This window comes from Mauremys reevesii, linkage group 7, assembly GCF_016161935.1.
Source record: "Mauremys reevesii isolate NIE-2019 linkage group 7, ASM1616193v1, whole genome shotgun sequence".
In the NCBI taxonomy this organism is placed as follows: domain Eukaryota; kingdom Metazoa; phylum Chordata; order Testudines; family Geoemydidae; genus Mauremys; species Mauremys reevesii.
The window spans coordinates 46282678-46295329 of NC_052629.1; the positions used below are offsets into that span (position 1 = coordinate 46282678).

The 12652-nt window shown below is 43.7% G+C and overlaps 1 protein-coding gene across 10 annotated transcripts in view; it reads left to right on the plus strand.

Moving 5' to 3' along the window:
• JMJD1C (jumonji domain containing 1C) overlaps window positions 1-12652 on the plus strand; it is a 332141-nt gene that overhangs the window by 30421 nt on the left and 289068 nt on the right. The window lies entirely within an intron of this gene.

Here is a 12652-nt window from a genome sequence, read left to right on the forward strand (position 1 = left end):
ATTCCTTTTCCTTTCTGGGCACTTTGAATCTGATGTCCTGGTTGGACATCGGGGCGAGCTCAGCAGCACCTGCAACGATGCAGAGCTCTCTAGCAAAGGAGTCCGTGCAATCCCAGAATAGAAAGAGGTCCCCAGCATGGACAGACTGGGAAGTCCTGGATCTGATCGCTGTGTGGGGCGATGAGTCTGTGCTTTGGGAGCTGCGCTCCAACAAACGGAATGCAAAGACCTACGAGAAGGTCTCCAAAGCCATGGCACTCAGGGGATACAGCCGGGATACAACGCAGTGCCGCGTGAAAATCAAGGACCTGAGACAAGGCTACCAAAAAGTCAGAGCGGCAAACGGACGCTCCGGAGCCCAGCCCCAGACATGCCGCTTCTACGAGCCACTGCATGCCATTCTAGGTGGGTCTGCCACCACTGCCCCACCAGTGACCGTGGACTCTGAGGATGGCATAGTGTCGACGGGCAGTTCCTTGGCGATGTTCGCCGATGGGGAAGATGAGGAAGGGTTTGTGGAGGACGACGCAGGCGACAGTGCTTACAATACCGCTTTCCCCGACAGCCAGGATCTCTTCATCACCCTCACAGAGATCCCCTACCAACCCTCCCCGGCCGTTAACACGGACTCAGAATCAGAGGAAGGATCAGTCGGTAAGTGCTATAAACATGGAAACATTTATTTCTTAAAAAACAGGAATAAAAACTATATAAAAACTATATAAAAAGTTTTCCATATAAAACTATATAAAAAGAAGGTCCACACATATAGGGATGGAACAGAAATCCTCTTGGGACACTTCCACGAAGCTCTCGTAGAGGTGCTCGAAAAGCCTCCGCAGGAGGTTCCTGGGGAGAGGTGCCTTATTTGGTGCTCCGTGGAAGCACACTCTTCCGCGCCAGGCCATCCTAACGTACAGCGGAATCATTGCCTCGACCAGCATGGCAGCATACTGTCCTGGTCTGTGCAGGGATTCTCGCAGCATCTCTCTCTCTCTCCGAGTGACCCGCCTCAGGGTAATGTCGTTCGGCGACTGCTGCATCTAATTAGGGCAATTAGTGTACTGTTACTATTGTGAATGCTTGACTTTTACTTTGCATAGCAATGACATTCGTTTAACAGCCACGTGTTGGAGGCCGCAGAGGAAAAGCATACAGTGATCTTTCCTGGGCACAGCCGTGAGGGGCTGGAACAGGGTCAGACTTTATGCTTTCCAGATTGCCTTCAGCGGGAGGGCACAGCTATCCATTAACTGTTAAGCAGCCTATAGTGTAGGGCTTACCAGGCCTGGCTGATAAACGGATTCAGCTGTACCGCCCCGCTTGTCCGATCTCCGGTGCAAGACCGCAGCCACTGAAAGCGTATTCCGAAATCTCGAACTTGTCCTGAGAGCTCGTGAGACTAGGTGCCCCGTATGGTCTTGTTCACAGAAACTGAGTAGACTGTGTTCAGTGTTCGCAAACATGTATCTTTTCAAGGAAATCACTTCCTTTTTCCCATCACACAGCTGCGGCTCTTTCACGAACTGCCCCGCCATCCCGCTCACAGAGGCTGGCGCAGATTAGGCGGCGAAAGAAAAAGACTAGGGACGACATGTTCTCGGAACTGATGGCCTGCTCCAGAGCCGAGGCGGCCGAGCAGAGACAGTGGAGGGAGACCCTGTGTCAGCACCAGCGCTCACACATCGAACGGGAGGACAGGTGGCGGCAGGAAGACCAGCAGGCGACTCAAACGCTGCTTGGGCTAATGAGGGAGCAAACGGACACGCTCCGGCGCCTTGTAGATGTTCTGCAGGATCGCAGGCAGGAGGAGAGAGCCCCCCTGCACTGTATCTGCAACCGCCATCCCCCGCCACAAAGTCCTGTCTCCCCCTCACCCAAAATAACAAGAAGGAGGGGCGCTAGGGGCCGTGAAAACTGTCACTGCACCCCAGCAGAGCGCTCATGTACCACACAGCTCTCATGCCATAAATTTTGAGAAGTGCTTCCCTTCCTGGATCACCCAGTCCCAAATCCAAGTTTCATCCCCCCACTGTGTAGTTGAGTATTAAAAGTAGTTTGTTGTTATTCACTGTTTCCGTCACGTTTTTCTTGTCAGAAGACTTTGTGAAGGGGGGGAGGGGTTTTTTAATTGCATAGGACAGCCTCCATTACCAGGGTACAGACTTGGGGGCAGGATCAACAGCAGGACACACACAGACTGCAGTCACTAGGCACCAGGGTCAGTCTGTGAGGTGTATGCTGCCCCGGGTCAGTCTGTGAGGTGTATGCTGCCCCAGGGTCCTAGCGCCTACCATCCACAAATGGCAAGGCAGGCTGCCCTTACCATGCCCTTCCACCCTAGCCACGAGCCTCAGCAAGAGCCCTCATCCACGGACACATACTCACCCTTCCCACACACCCCTCACCCCTTCCTACGCCCCCACCCCCAGCCCAGAGCCTGCATCCAAACTCCATCCCAAAGACGGCACCCCTCACCCCTTCCTGCAAACCCACCCCTTCCTGCACACCCACCCGCAACCGTCCTCCCCCCAGAGACCGCTGTAGGAGCAGGAGCCTGTCATTCCTCTAGTGTAGAAGCAGTCTGTACATCAGTGCACACCGTACCCACCACAGTCTGCGTCCATGTTTCAACCCTAGAACAGGAATTCATAATTAAAGAAAACTTTGTTAATAATCAGTGTCCCATTAAATTTATTTTAAAACGTGTGTTGGAAGGGAGGAAACCTGGAGAACGGGGTATGTAACCGCAGATCGAAGTCAACAGTCACTGAAACAGGCTCAGGTTCAGCTTCTCTGTAAATCAAGTGGACAGTCATAGGTTACCCTGCTCTCCGAGGAACCTAGCTTTCAAAACCTCCCGGATGCACAGCGCTTCCCGCTGTGATCTTCTATCGGCACGGCTGTTTGGCTGAGCGTAATCAGCAGCCAGGCGATTTGCCTCAACCTCCCATCCCGCCATAAAGGTCTCCCCCTTGCTCTCACAGAGATTGTGGAGCACACAGCAAGCAGCAATAACAACGGGGATATTTTTTTCGCTGAGGTCCGAGCGAGTGAGTAAGCTCCGCCATCTTCCCTTGAGACGTCCGAAAGCACACTCCACCACCATTCTGCACTTGCTCAGCCGGTAGTTGAAGAGTTCCTTCTCACTGTCCAAGGCGCCTGTATAGGGCTTCATGAGCCAGGGCATTAGCGGGTAGGCTGGGTCCCTGAGGATCACTGTAGGCATCTGCACATCCCCAACCGTTATTTTGTGGTCCGGGAAGAAACTACCTGCCTGGAGGCGTTTAAACAGACCAGAGTTCCTGAACACACGCGCGTCATGAATCTTGCCCGGCCACCCGACGTAGATGTTGGTAAAACGTCCCCTATGGTCCACCAGTGCTTGCAGCACCATAGAAAAGTAGCCCTTTCGGTTAATGTAGTGGCTGGCCTGGTGGGCTGGTGCCAGGATAGGGATGTGAGTCCCATCTATAGCCCCACCGCAGTTTGGGAATCCCATCGTGGCGAAGCCATCTCTGACAACCTGGACGTTTCCTAGAGTCACTACCTTTGAGAGCAGTTGCTGAACGATTGCGTGGGCTACTTGAATCACAGCAAGCCCTACGGTAGATTTGCCCACGCCAAAGTGGTTCGCTACTGACCGGTAGCTGTCTGGCGTGGCAAGTTTCCAGAGGGCTATGGCCGCTCGCTTCTGCACAGTCAGGGCTGCTCGCATCCGGGTGTCCTGGCGCTTCAGGGCAGGGGACAGCAAGTCACAGAGTTCAAGGAAAGTGCCCTTACACATCCTGAAGTTTCGCAGCCACTGTGATTCATCCCAGACCTGCAGCACTATGCAGTCCCACCAGTCCGTGCTTGTTTCCCGGGCCCAGAATCGCCGTTCCACACCATGAACTTGACCCATTGCCACCATGATCTCCACTGCGCGGCGTACCCTGCTTTGTGAGAGGTCTGCGCCACTCTGTGACTTCCTGTCCTCACCGTGCTGCCGGAGCCTCCTCGCCCGATTTCTCAGCAGCTGACTGTGGAAGAGGTGGACGATAAGGTGCGAGGAGTTGACAACGGCCATAAGTGCAGCGATGATCGCAGCGGGCTCCATGCTTGCAGTGCTGTGGCGTCCGCGCTGTAACCGACCAGAGAAGGGCGCGAACAGATTTCCCGCCGGCGCTTTCAGGGAGGGAGGGCGTGATTGACGGTTCAATGACGACAGTTACCCAAAACCACCCTCGACACATTTTTTCCCCCAGCAGGCATTGGGGGCTCTACCCAGCATTCCAATGGGCAGTGGGGACTGCGGGAACTGTGGGATAGCTTCCCACAGTGCACCGCTTCCAAAGTCGACGATGGCCCCGTTACTGTGGACTCAGACAGTCAAATTAGTGTATTTAGTGTGGATACACAAATTCGACTTCATAAGGTCGATTCCACAAATTCGAGTTAAGTAGATTCGAAATAGTCTTGTAGTGTAGACGTACCCTTAGCTAAATCTCTCAGGGGCGTGAAAAATTGGATACTTCCGTCCAGTCCAGCAGAATGGAGGCAATTATGGTTTTCTGTTAGCATGATCACTTCAGTAGACATGTCACCCTCAGTCTGACTCCATAGAGGAGAGCAGATGTTTCCTCTTGCTATCTGTGAGAGAGTCTTTTGCAAAATATTTTTTTAATCTTGGGTAATAAGTTTCCCTTTTTTATGGTTTTGGTATCTGACACTAGCATGCCTCCTTTTCAGTATAATTATTATGCTTCCTTTGAGTGCCACTGCTCCACATTCCTGGCGAACAGTTCCTGAAACATACTGGGGAGAGAAGCATAGCAATTTTTTGAAGCTAGTCAGCTTTTCACCTTCACCTACATCATGCCACAAAACCTGCAAGACAGTTTAGTAAGATAATGAAAACTTCAGAATTTCATATGTACATCATAGAAGCACAGGCAGCCTGATAACTGCAACAAGGCTGCTCTTGAGCAGTTTTGGGAGTATCTACAATAGTAACATTGGGAGTGCCTCGCTCCTGCTTCTAATCTAAAGCATTACTAAAGAAGTAAAACCAGTGCACCACTCCAGCTCCACAGAAGCAAATGATCGACCTGCCTGGGGAACACAGCTCACAAAAAAAGAGACCTCTGACTCCACCACTCTACTAGTTATGATTTTCATGACAATCCATCGTGCTGTCCAGGCCTGCAGAGCCCATGGCTTGTAGAACCAAGCACCTTGGGTCAACATCTTGTCTTGTAACTAGGCACAAGTTACAACTACCAAGAGAAAAACCACAACTACCAAGAGAAAAAATTAAAATGCAAACAGACTGCAGCTGAACAGGATAGGATGTGGGCAAATAGAGCTGAAACTGAACCAAAGTAAGCCCCTTCTCAGACTTTATGGATGCAGCCTACTAAAGAGAATTGTGGGGTAACCTTCTTGAGGACTAATAATGTTTGTCAGGATTCTGTGGCAGCTAGAATTTCCAAATGACTCAGTAGACCTAAGACGTGAACATTTAAAAGTTCCTGGTGGTTAGTTGAAGGATTTGGAGTTCTAGAAGAACAAAGGAAACAATTTCTCCATATGTTCTCTCATTCCTCAGTTTTGGTGTCTGGGCCTATGTCAACTTTTCATCTTTTCATGAGTGTAGTTATTTCCTCTAAATAACAGTCAGATAATTTTGTATAGTAAGCCTTTGTGTTTCATGGATGCAGTGAGTAGTTTTTCAAATTATGTCAAGTTTCTACTTCCGTTCACTTTTTTGTGGAGGCAGGTTAGAAAAAGTCTCAACTGTAGGCATTGATACACTAGAACTTTGATGTTTATTGTGAGTTGTATGTCCTCAAGTGATAAAACTTTTTTTTTAAACAGTTGGCTGAATTTTGATATACTTATAAGTTCCCAAGTGTTAGAGCTTCCCTGGCTTTTATTGGGTCTAAATTCTATATCTACTGTGAGTTAGAAGCAATGGGCCTGGGCTTAGCTTTCTAAATAAATTTATCCCAAGTTCCTTTTATAAAAGGGTGGTTATATATTGATTTTGGTCTATAGCATTTCTTCATAGGATCATGTGGTGTTTTATTGAACAAATATGAGCTTGTCCTATCTCTTCCTAGTGCTTATTAAGGTTTGGTGTTAGGCAGTACATCAGGTTTCTGATCTGACTAGGTTGAAAATAGTGCTTAATGTTTGGCAAAGTCAATCCTCCCTTTTGCCATGGCCTTTTTAAAGTAGATTGCTTAACCCTGGGGTTCTTATGTCCCCAAATGAATTTGTATATCATGGCTTGTCATTGATCTAAAAGATTATCTGAGTGTTTGGGGAAAAGAAAAATGTAAGATATTTAATTTTTAATTGCCACAATTTTGCCTAAACATGAATTTTCATATTTTGACATGTTTTGTTTTAGTTTTCTTGATCAAAGGAGTATAATTAATATTATGTAAGTCTTGCCATCTTTTAGAAATACGTATTCTCAGGTATCTTATTGAAGTAGTTAGCTATTTGTATTTATCTTTTTATATCTTTCTGTAGATCTGAACCCACACCTACATCCAGGAGTTCTGACTTGCCATAGTTTATTTAAGTCCAGGAGTTGAACAATTAAAAATGTTGGTTCAGTTCTTGTTTGGGTTTATCAGTATTTCGTACTCTCCGGTTCAGTTCTGGATCAGACATTAACCTAGAATGATGGCTTGGTAACCCATTCCATCTGTTTGAACCCGTTCTGATGCATTTCCTGTGGATTAATGTCACATACTCATATGCTTGCATTGTAACTCGTAGCAGAAGAATACAATGATACATTTTTCTACAGTGAAAAATATTTATTTTATGAACAAGTTATTTGCACACACTAGTACAAAATCCTTCACAACCCTGTCAGTCGTATTTGACTGAGGTGACAAAATGAATTCAAGCCCAGAAAATGCCCTTTCTACACTAATGTGTGTAGCAGGAGCACCAAGCATGATGGTAGCCAGTTGATATAGTGCAGGTCTCATTATTTTTTATATTTTCACTTTCATGGATAAGGCTCATCAATAAAAGAATCCAGGAAGGGGACTAACATGTTTTTTTTGGCCTTGTTTCGACCAAAATTTGTCTTTTGCTTCTTGGACTTCTCATATTCTTTGAGGAAAAGCTTAGGATCACATCTGACTGTTCAGACATATCTAACTGAAAGTCAGTCAGTTCATCATTTGGAATATCAGATATAGGCTAATTGGGAATTATTACAGTTTTAGTTAGATGCATCATTGTCCAACGTTTTCTCTCAGCTCTTCATTGAGGCCAGTAGTTTTTCAGTAAAAGGTGAAGAAAACATCTTTGATGGGTTGAGTTGGCATTTTAGCTAGACTTTGTAAAAATCACCCAGAGTAAGTTCTCATTGAAGTGTCTTTTTTGTTAATTTAGCAGGCTTTAGTGCTGCCATATTTTTAATGGCGTTCCATTTTGTGTCACTCATATAAAGGTCTTGGTTACATATCGTCACAAAAATCCTTGAGCTCTAAGAGTCTTTCAAGCATATCACACATGGAATGCCATTTAGTTGGACAATCTAGGATTGACTTCTTTAAATTAAGCTTTTTTTGTGATCACTGTGCTTGTTGGGTTCCTAAGCCTTTTCCAAATCAAATGTGCTTTTCCAGCTATGTGATTCACAGACCTTTCTTTCATAATATCCTCAACAAGATATGAGCAGAACAGTGAACTTCTCATAGAGTAACTCTTCTGGCACCCACCATGTTGAATTCTGTCTCTTTTTTACTCATATGAAGCTGGTTTTGTTGTGTAACATCTTATGGAGTCTTTTTCACACGCTCATTATCTGTTTCATTTTGTTTCCTTTTCTTACTGATTTGCAATCACACACTTGATAGATTTGACAATATCAGCTGCATTATTAGTAGAAATGCTTCAGAGAACTTGCATAACAAATTATGACTTAGAGTATCATTGCCTTCAGGTGTTTAGAAGACCTCTCAGTGATCTGCTTCATAGAAAACATGCAGAGGATTATTTTTCCATCTCCAGTATATTGTATATTAACTCTAATATGGATCTAGCGGGATGAGTAACACAGTCACCTTTCAAAGAAATAAGCTAGCCTTTGCCTGCCTGCGTAATTTCATGACATACTCTGGTTGCAAGGTCAGCAACTTGATCTTAAATATTTTCATCATTTATTGGCTGTTGCCAAAACATTCAATAAGAGTGTTAAGAATATTTCTGAAGCCTGAATCTTACATCGGGTTAAAAGGTCTACCATTCATTGTTGTTAATTCGAAGTAAACTTCAAGCAAAAGAGACTGACTAGTCTTCACTTTCGTCTTGCTTTTCAATATAGAATCTAGAGTACATTTGTTTGAGGACTAAATTATTTTTCTGCACAGAGGGTTAGGATTATTTCCATTGTGTGAACTTGTCTCACTTCTGGATAGCTTCTCTTGAGGAAGGACAATACCTTCATCTGGGTGATGCATTAAATGTACAGTGACATATACAAAGACATGTGTTCCCATCAGAACAGTCCTGAAATTACCAATTTGACAATTAGAAGTATTCTTGGCCTGGTCAAATGAGAACTTCCTCACAATTTTTTTGATCCCTACCCATAGTTGCTTGAGGGCTGTACGAAAAGAATAATAGCTGAATATTACATTTTTTGTCTTCCCCTTGAACATGGAGCCTAAAGCTGTCACTGCCAGTGTATCATGATGATCAGTGGAAGGGAAACTGAGTTAGTCTGTTATCAAGGATGCTGCCAGGGCTAGGTAGGAACAGCCTCAGTTTGGGTCTGGGAGTGGTTCAGCAGTTGGGCCAGAGCAGTGCACTGTGTTTCATTGATTCTACTTGTTTAAGCCAATCAGCTCAAAGATTTAATGTAACTGAAAACATTCCAACATTCTTGTAAGATTAAGAATGAAAGAGAAAGTTATTAAATACTTAACTTTGAAATATAGGAACCCAAAAAAGTAGCCAAGAAAAGCAACAGGCCTTAGATTTTTTTTTTAGTAATATTTCTTTGCCTGTATTAAACAATAAAAGATTCTAAACTGTGGAACCGGCAAACCTTTTAAAAAATCAATCAAAATGCAATAATTCTATTCTGGAAAAAAACTCATCTGACCTACTGGACAGAGGAGAGAAGTTCTAGGTCAGGGGTAGGCAACCTATGGCATGTGTGCCAAAGGCGGCACGCGAACTGATTTTAAGTGGCACTCACACTGCCTGGCCACTGGTCCGGGGGGCTCTGCATTTTAATTTAATTTTAAATGAAGCTTCTTAAACATTTAAAAAACTGTATTTACTTTACATACAACAATAGTTTAGTTATATGTTATAAACTGGTAGGAAGAGACCTTCAAAAAACGTTAAAATATATCATTGGCACGCAAAACCTTAAATTAGAGTGAATAAATGAAGACTTGGCACACCACTTCTGAATGGTTGCCGACCCCTGTTCTAGGTCCTGCCAGCTAGGGAGGTGAAGTGATAATGAATTTACTATTAGTCAGAGAAGAACTGTTACATAACCTCTCTTCCGTCAGCTTCAGACTGGAACTCCCTTGCCTCCCTGCCTTCATTCTTCTATCATCCTTCCCTCCCCCTCACTCCTCCTTGCCCCCTTCAGGAGCCCATTCCTAGTATAACAAAATAGGTTACCCTGTGCAGGATGGCTGGTGAAGTGACAGCAGAAACGAACTTCAGCACCAGGGTAACAAAGCCAGGAACACAGTGGAAGAGCAGTGGAGTCTTGCAGCTTCAAGTCAAAACAAAGGTCCTGTAGTCCATACTCCTCTTGCCTCATCCACCATGTCTGAGGCCTGAGTTACTGGCCCTAGTACTCAGCTGAAAGCAAGAGGAGTCAGATGGGAGGGAGGTGTTCTGGGAGTTGTAGTTCATTTCCATGGCCAGTGCTCTTCCTAGGCATAACAGGCAGGAAAACTACCAATCCCAGAGCCCCTCTCTTCCTCTCCTCCCTCTTTTCTCCAGTGGCTTGCTGGGAAGTATAGTCCCTTCCCCTCTCTATAGGGTTGGAGCAGCACCTGATCATTGAACCTGTTGTTTTGAACGGGTTACCAATTTTTATTGGTTTGGTTCCAGTTCAGGTTCAGTCAAAAAACGTGCAACCGAGTCCTTTTCTGGGAATATTTCTTAAGGTTGGTCTCTTTATTGGAGTACCCATCTAAGTTAGGACAGGCTTTTTAAGGACTTGTAGGAAGCTGGGGAGTCGCAGTGTCCATGGATTATGTCACCTTCAACATGGAGCTAAAGGCGTAAGCAGCCATTGAGCCCTGCTGATGTCACTGCTCCTGCACACAATATTTTTAATGATTTGAAGATTTGCAGCATCAACTTTTTTTTTAAAATTTCAGGCCAGATTTCAGCATGCAGTGGCTACTTTACAAGGGTATCTGAAGAATATTAGCTAATTAAGATGGATTTACAGCTGCTTTGCATTATCAGAATAGTGCAGTGTGGCTAGAGAGTTCTCTCCATTCCCACTTCATGCCTGTGTGTTTTTTTCTTTTCCTCTTGTCATCCACATATTCCAGCTTCCTTCTCCCTTGTATCATTCTTGTTGCAATAGGTAGTACCAATGCAATAGGTAATTCTAAAAAAAGAAATGTTTAGGATTAAGGGTAATTTTTTGCCATTCTTCATAGCAAAGTTTCTCTTTCAGAGGGAAACTATTTCCCTCTTGCAAAATGTCTGCTATTTTCCATTATTCTTAATGGAAATGAGACCCCAGACTGCCCTTAGCAAACATGGCCGCTGTCTTCCAAATTTATTAATAATGAGTGAAGCCAAGCTGCTTTCAAGGAAGACAGTGGCTTCCTATGATGTAAGGAGGTAGAAACGAGCACTGTGAGGATTAAAAGAGGCAGCAGCTATTTTTGCTAAAGGGTAGCCTGTGGTTTCATTCCCTTTGAGAATAGTAGGAAGCAGCAGCTGTGTGAAAAAGGACAATTTGTGAATTTTTCTGAACATCATTCTTCATCTTCTGAAGAGCAACAGGAGAAAATGTCTGCTAATTCTAATTTTTTTTAATAAGTGACTTATTGCACTGGATATATATTCAAGGTTGATTTGAATTCATATTCAGTTTGTGTAAGCATTCAGTAAATAGCTGAGATTTGGGACAAAGCCTGACAGTGCTACATGTCTTAAAGGACTAATTCTTAATTTCTTAGCTCATATACTAGTGGATTTATTTGTATATTCTCAGAGAATCAATACAGTAAGTGCAGTGATTTGAGGAGAATAAGTGTAGTTGATTGAATCCCAATTTTAAGTACAAAACAACTCATCCACAACAATGTAGATATGTCAAGCACATCCATAATGATCACATGGTATCTCCCCTCCCCCTTTTTTTTTTGTTCATTGCACAGTTTGGATAGTGTATAGTGAATGAGAGAACAGTGTTATTTTTATGCTGACTGGTCAGTGAGTGGACGCCTCATTCACTGCAGTCCAGCCATCTGTATACTGACTGAAGCAGACATCTTTTGGAGCACATGCTACACAGTCAGTCTAGTCCTATGCATCTATATGGATAGAATTTGGCCCAAAATGTGAGAGTGGTCCACTAGACCATAGTCAGCCTTGTTCAGTGCATGCCAATCCAAACTGTGCACTGATGGTGAAGGGAATACTGTAGGGGGAAAGTCTTCAATTACATATTAACATACTATCATAAAACATGCACAGTGGGGCAGAATGAAGTTGCATGGGCAATTCTTGACTTAATGCTTCACTTTGTGGCCTTAATAGTCTTTTTAATGCAACTGTTTTTACTTTTTTCCCCACTGTGTGGTTTAAAAAAACCCTCTAGAATAAAGCAACTCTGATCTTGAAGTATCTGCTAAATGGAACTAGAAATCTGAAAAAAGTAATCTCATTCCATATATGCTTTCTGAGATGAAAATTCCACTCACTGTTGTTGTACATAGTGCCAATGTCACAAAGGGAGATTATGAACACTTTTATACAAATGCCAGAAATAAAGTTCACTTGATGTCTGCTTTAAGTACTTTGACCCCATTAATTTTCAGTTTTCTACTCAGGACTGCAGTGGTAGTGTAATAAAGGTGGAACATGCTTTTTACAGAGGCAAAAATGAGTTTTCACTTGTTCGCAAAAATGGCAACCTCTTTGGTTCAGACTTTTAAAAAACTCTTTGATCTGTGTCTTGAGACCAAACTTAGAAAATTTGAGCCTCAAACTAAATTATTCAAGCCACGTAGAATAGGAACTTGGTGCTGTCTACTCCTGGTGTAACATAGAAACCTTTATGAACTTTGTGGTTTAATAATTTTTACGGCTATTTATAGAAGATGCTTATGTTGGAGCAGAAACTCAATGATTTGTTGCCAGCACTATGATTGATTGATAATGGCACAATATCAGTTTAAGCAATGCCATAAAATCAGAAACATGAATGAAACAAAGCTGGAGCTACCAGGCTGTTATATAAAGGACCATGTCTAGTCTTTTTTGTGTCTTTTCTGGACAGTAATGTTTTGCTCTAGGTTCTGATTTTCTAACAAGTAAACTGTCATAAATAGAAGCTAGTTAACATACAAAATAAATTAGTATGCTTACCTCATGTACTTTCGTGAATTTGTTGAACTCATCAAAGTATATCAAATAG